This window comes from Dioscorea cayenensis, chromosome 9, assembly GCF_009730915.1.
Source record: "Dioscorea cayenensis subsp. rotundata cultivar TDr96_F1 chromosome 9, TDr96_F1_v2_PseudoChromosome.rev07_lg8_w22 25.fasta, whole genome shotgun sequence".
Classification (NCBI taxonomy): domain Eukaryota; kingdom Viridiplantae; phylum Streptophyta; class Magnoliopsida; order Dioscoreales; family Dioscoreaceae; genus Dioscorea; species Dioscorea cayenensis.
The window spans coordinates 28,321,412-28,330,042 of record NC_052479.1 but is presented as its reverse complement, the minus strand read 5'-3'; the positions used below and the strand labels follow the sequence as shown (position 1 = coordinate 28,330,042).

The 8,631-nt window shown below is 38.4% G+C and overlaps 1 long non-coding RNA gene across 2 annotated transcripts; it reads right to left on the bottom strand.

Moving 5' to 3' along the window:
- Positions 1 to 2,297: 2,297 nt before the first annotated feature.
- Positions 2,298 to 6,452, bottom strand: LOC120269397. 2 transcript variants are annotated; one of them, XR_005539152.1, is made up of 6 exons: positions 6,417 to 6,452; positions 5,767 to 5,884; positions 5,204 to 5,331; positions 4,683 to 4,888; positions 2,470 to 2,519; positions 2,298 to 2,365 (listed from the first exon to the last, which is right to left on the bottom strand). It is a non-coding gene; the product is annotated as an uncharacterized LOC120269397 (long non-coding RNA). The 2 variants fall into 2 exon arrangements; XR_005539151.1 differs by lacking the exons at positions 5,204 to 5,331; positions 5,767 to 5,884; positions 6,417 to 6,452 and having other exon boundaries at positions 4,683 to 4,918.
- Between the last annotated feature and the right edge of the window lie 2,179 nt (positions 6,453 to 8,631).

The following is an 8,631-nucleotide window of genomic DNA, read 5'->3' as shown; positions in this document are numbered from 1 at the left end:
GTGGATTCGCTGGCTATTAACAATATGATTGCTTAAATAGGTAGCAAATTACCTCAAATTGCATAACCAATCATCTGAGCCAATGTGGTCAAAAACACTATTTTTCTCGATTCAAATGACTTCCAATTAAGGAGGCCTTTGTAGATGATAAATGCGAGCCATCTGGTTTTACTATTTATTAAAAGCACAATTCAAAAAAACATCAATTGATTAAAAGCATCAATGTTCTCCTGTAAGAAGACAATCTCCAAGTCAATAATAAAGCATCATATCACAGAAAAGCATTTCAACATAAGACCTCGACAACTTGGGATTAGAGTTTGCATAATCCTAGGCATTGGTGGGGGCACTACACGATTTCTAAGAAAAACATAAACATTATTATAAGAGATCAAACTTTATGAGAAGAATTACAAGAATATTAGATATTCAATATGATCATGTTCATTGCATCATTTACATGTAACTCTGATAGTGTTGACAATATCCATAATGCAATGAAAAGAAATTATAAGGTGATAATTTTATAAATTATGTAGTTTTCATTATTATATGTTCCATCCTTTTTCTTTATTTTTATCTATTCTGCTTATATTAGTCATTCTGTCCATATTTCCTTCCAAACAAGCAAACTTAAGCATAGCAAAATACGTAGCAGGATGTGTGTTGATGACCTTAAGCTCATCAAACTCAACATGGCAATTATCCAAATTGCACAAGGAAAAATAAAGCAAAAAGCATTAGAAACAAAGTAAAAAAGACTAATTGGGACTAAAATTAAGATCTGCATTTCATTAAGAATGAAACATTTGTATCGCAGAACATTTTTATGTATCTTGTCGAAACTACTTGTGTGTATGCTAATCAAACTCTCCTTCCACATTGCATTTTATATATATGAATCAAGAAATGCTTCTATAAATTAATGAAAAGAAAACAAGGAATGCAATCCCCCTCCCCCACACACACACAAAATCAAAGAGAGCTCTTCGCGGCGGTGCATCTATCAAAGTTATGCAAGACCACAACATCAACGATGCCATATTACGGCAAAAAGGCTAGGAAAAATGCGATAGAAGGCACGCTCAACAATGGTATCAGCAGAAATGCATCCATTGATTCACTTGCTCATGCATGAATATCTAGACACATTAAGCAATGGACTAGTGGGCCTTTAAATTAAAGATAATGGCAAATTAATTCGAGCACACAAAAAGAACTTCCTAATGATATCAACCTATTGCTTCACGAACATCCATGAATTCATATATCTAACAAACATTACATTTTATTTCAAGCATTACAACAAACACATCAATGCCAACATAAAGCAGAGGGCAACATAAAGCCGGTCTTAACCAAGTATCCGCTCGGACATAACAAAGATCAAAAGCATTGATGATTGTCTACAACATACTTGCGTATGAATGACCAATGCCCCTTCCATTACTAGAAAATTTTGAGGAACTTGCAATTATGAAATTAGGGCATAAAAAATCAAGGGAAAGAAAAAAAACAACAAGACTAAAAACCCATACCTTGACCCTCCTGCTAGTGTCAACTTTCTCAAGCTTGAGCACAAATTGATCAAAAGAGTAGTACAGGATCAATCGGGAGTGGCATTCAACATACAGGTTAATCAAATTCTTTAAATCACTAATCTCCATAAATCAAAGCAAAAAAATTTCTCACAATCACATCAAAAACAAATACAATTACATGATTAAAGAGGCAACTGAAAGTCCCTCATGACTACGGCCATGGTGCGAAAGCCTAGAATGTAGTGGAGGCCATTCTCAGAAAGAAGTAGATCGGGGAGTGAGCTTTAGTTTTGGTCGCGGTGCCCTAGCTACTCCTCTCCCTAACCCAACTACACCACCCTTTGCGTCGGGATGTAGAACAACCAAAATGGAGAACACCGGAGGGAAATGTGAAATTAAAAGGGAATCTCGAGAGAGAGAGGTTTCTCACCAACACCCCCATCACCGCCGTAGCCATCGCCGTCGCCGTCGATGAGGGAGAACTGAGAGATCGGCTGAGAGGGCGGATGAAGTTCTCACTCCTCACCATGGAAAGGGTCCACAGTAAAATTGGTCTTAATTTTTTTTAAAATAATATTTAAACATTTATAGAGCTGGTTGCTTTAAACCGCTTCTAAGAGTGTGACTAATTTTTTAATCCCCTTCATTAGAGCCCCTTTTTTTAAACCGGCTTGCTTTCTCTGTCTCTGTAATGATAATTTGGTGTAGTGTGTCCAATTATTAAAGAAAATGATACACCTAACATAATGTCCTTGGCTTAATGATTCAAGTTTAAACCACAAACTCTATGCTCAAGAAGATGTGAACAATAAGCTTGCATCGAACTGTAAAAGAACAACAAACACAATGAGTGGCACCATTATTTACTTCCTAAGTACATATTGATCCCAAAAGGGCCAAAACCAGAAATTCATAAGTTAAGCCTTACCGTTTAGCCTGCCAACACCAATGATGATATTTTTTTCACACGTACATAAGCTGCAAATCACAATCTATATATAAAATGATTCTAATATTCAGTGAAAAGTGGATGGTGATCCTATGTCGAAAAGGATTTGAGCTATTTATATTGAAAAAGAGATGTGCATTACTGGGATGAAGCACTTTCTATGAAACAAAGTAATAATTCGGTTTGGATTAGATCATAAGTAGATATTAAGTAGAGTGTCCGATTGAGTAATAACAAATGGTAAATGAATTGATGAATGCTTTGTTAAGAGCGAGGGGACTCACACGTATAGCTTACTCATAGCTGCAGGTTGTAAGTAAGGTTTGACTTAGGATATATCAGACTAGGGAGATTGGCTCTCACAGGCGATGTGGGACTATGGACTGAGCTGGCTGCGTCCCGACACCCCAGGCCCAGCGGATGTGGGACCCAGATCTGAGCAAGGCAGGGACCACTGCTAAGCTTCTCCATGCCAGCGATTCTGAGGGAAGGGTTGGTGGTAGTATATCAACTAGAGGCGTCTCCCAGGCGATGTGGGCTATGGACTGAGCACGCTGCGTCCCTAACACCCTCCCTCAGGCCCAGCGGATGTGGGACCCAAGATCCTAGTCACGCAGCGTGAGCGGCTACGATACCATGTTAAGGCGAGGGACCCACCACCTCAACTTCTCCATGCACTTTCCCAGTGGCCCGGTGAGCAGTTCGATCACAGTATTAAGAGCGAGGGACCCACCACCCTAGCTTCTCCGGTGGTGGGTCCCTGTCTTTAGCTTATCGCAGTTCGTGACTGTCAAGATCTAGGGTCCCACGTCCATCTGTGGGCCGGTGTTGGAGACGAGTGGCTCGGTCCATAGTCCCAGCATCGCGCTGTGAGCGCTTCCTCTAGATGATATCTACCAGCCGCCCTCGCATATGCTTGATGAAAGAGATAGGGTGGTGAGTCCCTGTCTGCTGTCGTAGTACAGTGCATTTGCTAGCGTGGCTGGGATCTTGGGTCCCACATCCGGCTGTGGGCCGAATGTTGGGAGCGCAGCGTGGCTCAGGACCATAGTCCCATCGCGTCAGCGAGAGCGCTTCACTCTGGTTGATATACTCTGCCCATGACTTCTAGTAGCTGCGATTTATGGAGAGTTAGATGATGGTCACTATCTTAACATGGTATCGAGTTGTTCATCTGTGTGACTAGGATCTTGGGTCCCACATCCCGCCGTGGGCCCGAGTGGGACGCTTGATGGCTCGGGTCGTGAGTCCCCATCGCGCGTGGGAGGCAGCTCTCTAGTTGATATACTACCACCAACCCTTCCCTGTAACTGCGGTTATGGGGAAGTTAGGGTGGTGGTTCCCTGTCTTGGCTAGGATCTTGGGTCCCACATCCGCTGTGGGCCCCAGAGGGGGGTGGGAGACGCGATGGCTCGAGGGTCCATGGTCACGTCGCGCATGTGAGCCAATCTCCTGGTGCGATATATCCTAAGTCAAACCTTACTTACAACTGCAGTTATGGAGAAGTTAAGGTGGTGGTTCCCTCGTCTTGGCTGGGATCTTGGGTCCCGCATCCGCTGTGGGCCGGGGGGTGTTGGGGCCTAGCTGGCTCGGGGTCCATAGTCCCACATCGCCTGTGAGAGCCAATCTCCCTAGTCTGATATATTCTAAGTCAAACCTTACTTACAACTGCGGTTATGGGGAAGTTAGGGTGGTGGTTCCTTGTCTTGGCTAGGATCTTGGGTCCCACATCCATCTGTGGGATAGGGGAGGGTGTTGGGGACGCAGTGGCTCGGTCCAGTAGTCCCACATCGCAGTGAGGCCGATCTCCCTAGTCGATATATCCTAAGTCAAACCTTCTACTAGCTGCGGTTATGGAGAAGTTAGGGTGGTGGGTCCTCGTCTTTAACATGGTATCGGAGGCGTCATTCGGGCTACGTGACTAGGATCTTGGGTCCCACATCCAGCTGTGGGCCGGGGTGTTGGGGACGCTGTGGCTCGAGGTCCATAGTCCCACATCGCTCGTGGGAGGCAGCTTCCCTCTAGTTGATATACTACCGCCAACCGCTTCCGTAATGCTGCGGTTATGGGGAAGTTAGGGTGGTGGTTCCCTGTCTTGGCTAGGATTTTGGGTCCCACATCCACTGTGGGCCACAGGCGATGTGGGACTATGGACCTGAGCCACTGCGTCCCAACAGGTACCACAAGCTTACCAGCAACCTCTGCTTGTTTTGACACGGTGAGAAAGGATGATGGATTTGGGCATGTAGGGTTGGATACAATTTTAGCAGTTGCAGTTCGAAGTCAATGAACTATAGGACTCCCTTCAGCTCCATGAACTTGTTTCGTTTGTCCGTCACTTCCAAAAATAAACCCTAACCATGGTGACGTCTGAATGAATTGTGTTGTGTCACTCTCCCTCCGTCGATTGTTTGATATTAGCATAAATATGATCGGAATGAAGAGATAAATCAAGGGGAAGCACAATAAAAGATCAGTTTCATTGGAAAAACCATGCTTACTAAAACAAATATTGGACTAAAAAATAGCATGAATTTTAACTCCACACAACAAATGTCAAACCAGGTATCATTTGACCTCACTAAAAGATAGGAAATAACCACTTTATCTGACATTTGCGTATATAATCCTTGATATAAAAAGATTTAAAAAAAAAATAAAAAACACACTAGGTTGATTATGCATGGCAAAATTCACAAAAAGGTTATCTCACCAATACAATATCCAGACGGCCCATAAAGTATATTGCACTTCCTATTTCCATGAGATTATGAAGAGCTTCTGTTTTAAGTTCGGTTTTCATTCCCTAGGTCAACTGTTCATGAATACTTCTGTGGCAGCCTGCATCAATGTGATAAGTGAATAACAAGATGTGATTCAACTTACTGATAAGAATATTATATCAAACACAATATAGTTATACAGCCTGTTGACACAATCCATGTCAAAATCAGTTAAAACAAAATTAACATGATGAATAATCATAGGAAATTTGTGTTTTGTATACTGCGGAAGAATGGTTTCTAAGTTTGAAAATAAATTCCCTTCTGCATTACATAATACTTTGTTTGAATTAACTATTATATGGCCAGTTGTGAGTTTCTCAAATTTTCCCAAAACATCATTGATTAGTAAAAACTTGTTGAAGCTTGTTAAACCACAATATGCTCACCGACATTTAGGTGAAACACCTGGGGTAAATTCAAGGGGTCAAACATATGTGGTAACTTGACGGTAATTCTTGCCTACATAACATTAAAGCACATTGTGTCTAACCTTATTGCCAATCACAAGTATTGTTAGCAAGACTTGGATAATATTGATGAATCAATCTGCATTAGCAAACTTTTCCTTTTACTTCAGCACTTAAAGCTAAACTTCAATGATGAACAACCTGCTAGATTTGTATAAGCAGCGATATTATTGTCAGTTAAATGTTAAAAAGAATAAAAATGAAAAGCATATACATAAAGAAACCATGAATTCTTAGTTATTACAATAGGCAATTCAGCAGCTTCATATTGATTAATGTTTCTTTAAATTCTTCAAAATTTTAAACATAGCACGGACTCTCAGTTGCTACACCACCATCAAAAGGAAATAGTCCAAGAGCCTTTGGCAATGCTTCTTGCACCCCACTAATTTTAGGTGCAATTGTTGTTATCTGGAAATGATAAAAGATTGTATTTAGGATGTTCACAATGTTATAAGAGATTAAGAAACTAATGGAATTATTATAGCTAGTTTAAAAATGGGTGAACATGCAATTTTGTTCCTGAACTACACACAAATCAGTGTTAGTCTATATAATAGTGATAGGATACAACTAAAAACCAAACTTATAGTAGTGCAATAAATTAGCACTACGCTTAAAAGATCCTCACGCATTATTTAACATTCTCTAAAATTAATTTCCTGAAACTTACCTTGTTTGAAATATGATCTAAAAGAGCACAAATAATCAAGGGCAATGACCATGATCCGATAAATTGGACTATTGCAAACATTCCAGAGAACTCATGGTACAATTCTGCCAAGTTTTTGATATGCCGGGTTTAAATCCTCACAAGAAGAAGATGAACGTAATTGAATTGTAGATCAAAAGCATTAAAAGAACAAAATCTCTCACTGCTAGATTGCAAAGACATGGGAAAAATTAGGGAGGGAAGTTCATGTTCAACATGATTTACTTTTCAAGAAAAAATGGAATAGTTTCTAAGAGATGTTAAGTCTAGGTTCTTGAAAAAAATTAACCATTTCGAGCGAAGGCATAGGGGACTCATCATCACTAAACCAGATGAATTTTATATTCATGGAAATCAACAAATTCTCATTGAGCTACAATCTCAAGAACTTCATAGTATGCAAAAGGGTTCCTTTTGGAGCACACACACAATTGCTTCAGCTGATCTCATTCTCGATGCACAACAAAAAGACTTTTATATTTCATATTCATCTATTGTCATACAATATGGCATTAACATGGTATTCAGATAAAGGATGCATTAAAAATGAAAAAGTAAATCCATAAAAAATAAAAAATAAAAAATAATTTACCTGGTTTCCACAGTAATAGTAAGGCTTTGAATTGGGAAGGAAGGCCTTTTGGGTGATATGGTTAGCTCCTTTCGGAGAGTGGACAAATCATCGCGTGGTATTACAAAGGATAAAATTTGGCAAGAAATTATTCTACATCTCAATCCATATCTGGAATACACAAGGTCATTAACTTAGAAAGTTCTCAGTAATCAAATTTGCAAGCAAAGACATGATTAAATTATATTTCACGAATCTTGAGACAGGATGATGCAGATATAGTTCATATCATTTCTTAAGTCTACATTTTCCAATAAAAACTCAAATTTAGCAAGATTTTGTTGGATTTCCCTTCTCATAATGGGTTTTTAGCGGCGTTTTTACTAAACGGCGCTATAGTAAAAAATGCCGCTAAATTACAGTACTCTGACATGCTTACAAAAATGATATTAGAAAGACTAAGAACTGAACCAAAAACAATTATATAGACTTAAAATGTTAAAATAATATAGTTGGTAATACTAAATTTAGATTCCGAGGTGGTGGGTTTCTACTAACTTTGGACAGAGAATACTTATAAATGAAACATTCTTGTGCACTCACGCGCACACAAACATCCATCTATATATATATATATATATACTGAAGAAAAGAGATAAATCACAGCTTGAATAAAATAAAAACTAAATATTAAAGATTCACAATCTCCAAAGAAAGTAGAGATGTGTAATTACAAGGTATAAGAAGCACCAAACTCTGAAAAAAAGTTGCCAGCGGCTAAAGATTGCAACTCAAGTAGCACAGTGCTTTTTCAATAATTAATTTAAAAAGAAGAACACCAAACTTAATATTTTGTTTCTTGGTTGTTTCTTTTATTTCTAGTGATTTAATTTGAGGTGTTTGGAGTTTTTCTTAGTGTGTTGTTCTTCTAATTTAAGCACTATTTTGATTCTTGTTCATTTCTTTGTTCTGTACTCTTGAGTGCAAGATTGAGTTCCTATATATCTGGTCAATATCTTCTTGTTTATTTGAGTTTTTCTATGTTCTTGTGTTGTTTTCGTGGTTCTTGGTTGAATATTTGGGTGTTCTGGTTCTTTTTGTTTATGAAAATAAATAGGCTCTGTTCATATCTTAGTTTGGATTTTGTGTTCTATGCTTCCCTTCGTGAGAATCTCTAAGGGTGTGTTTGTTTGGGTGTATTTGGTTTTACATGTAAAACCAAATACTTTACTTTATGAAATTCATTGTTTGTTTGAGACAGATTTGCAAATCCCGATGTAATCGGGATTACATCACACAACTTTTTATGTATTTGGTTTTACGCCCAAATCGTAAAACCAAATCCCTCGTGAGTTGAAAAACCAATGTATATATATAAATACATGCATACATACACATACATATACACATACATATACATTTATATATTTATATAAACATATACAGGTACTTTTACACATATACATATACATACTCATATACATATATGTATATATACATATAGTTATACATATATATATATATATATTCTCATATACATATTTTTACACATACATATATATCCATATATGTATATGTATATATGCACATACATATATGTATTAT